We start from the raw sequence: 560 nt of genomic DNA, 5'->3' as shown, positions 1-560 counted from the left end.
TGAGTGAGTCATACTTTATCATCACAGACTTTATCACATTATTCTGAGCAACTTTCATTAAGTGCATGAATCCATCACATCTCACTGTTTAACATGTTCAGTTAGTCTGCTTGGTTTGGCTGATTTTACACTTTTACATATTAACTGTAAGACATATGAAAAGGGATTCTTGCAGCTAATGGGGTTGTGCTGTTGACACACAGTGCAGGGCTCAGTAAAAAAGCACCCTTCACAGTGTTTCTGTGGGTCACGTCTGTGTGGTGGATGCTATGTTAATATTTAATGTACAGTATATGACACACAATTTATATGTTTAAAAATGGGAGAAATCTGCTTTAACTGAGGTAAAACTGATCAGGAAATTCTCAAAGACTGATAGAAAACTAGAAATTCTTACAACCAAAATGTGCTTGTTTTAGCTTTTTTTACTCTAAGTTCATGTCAGTCTTTAGGAACTCATTTTAATATTTGCGTCACCGTGCTATAAATGCACCATGACTCACGGAAAATGTTAGGGAGCCCAAAAGTGAAGTGAGAACAATGTATTGGTTGACAACTTT

The sequence above is a fragment of the Electrophorus electricus genome, chromosome 11 (assembly GCF_041902795.1).
Source record: "Electrophorus electricus isolate QZ-2024a chromosome 11, ASM4190279v1, whole genome shotgun sequence".
NCBI lineage: Eukaryota > Metazoa > Chordata > Actinopteri > Gymnotiformes > Gymnotidae > Electrophorus > Electrophorus electricus.
The sequence above is the reverse complement of the archived record's forward strand: the minus strand, read 5'-3'. Positions refer to the sequence as shown.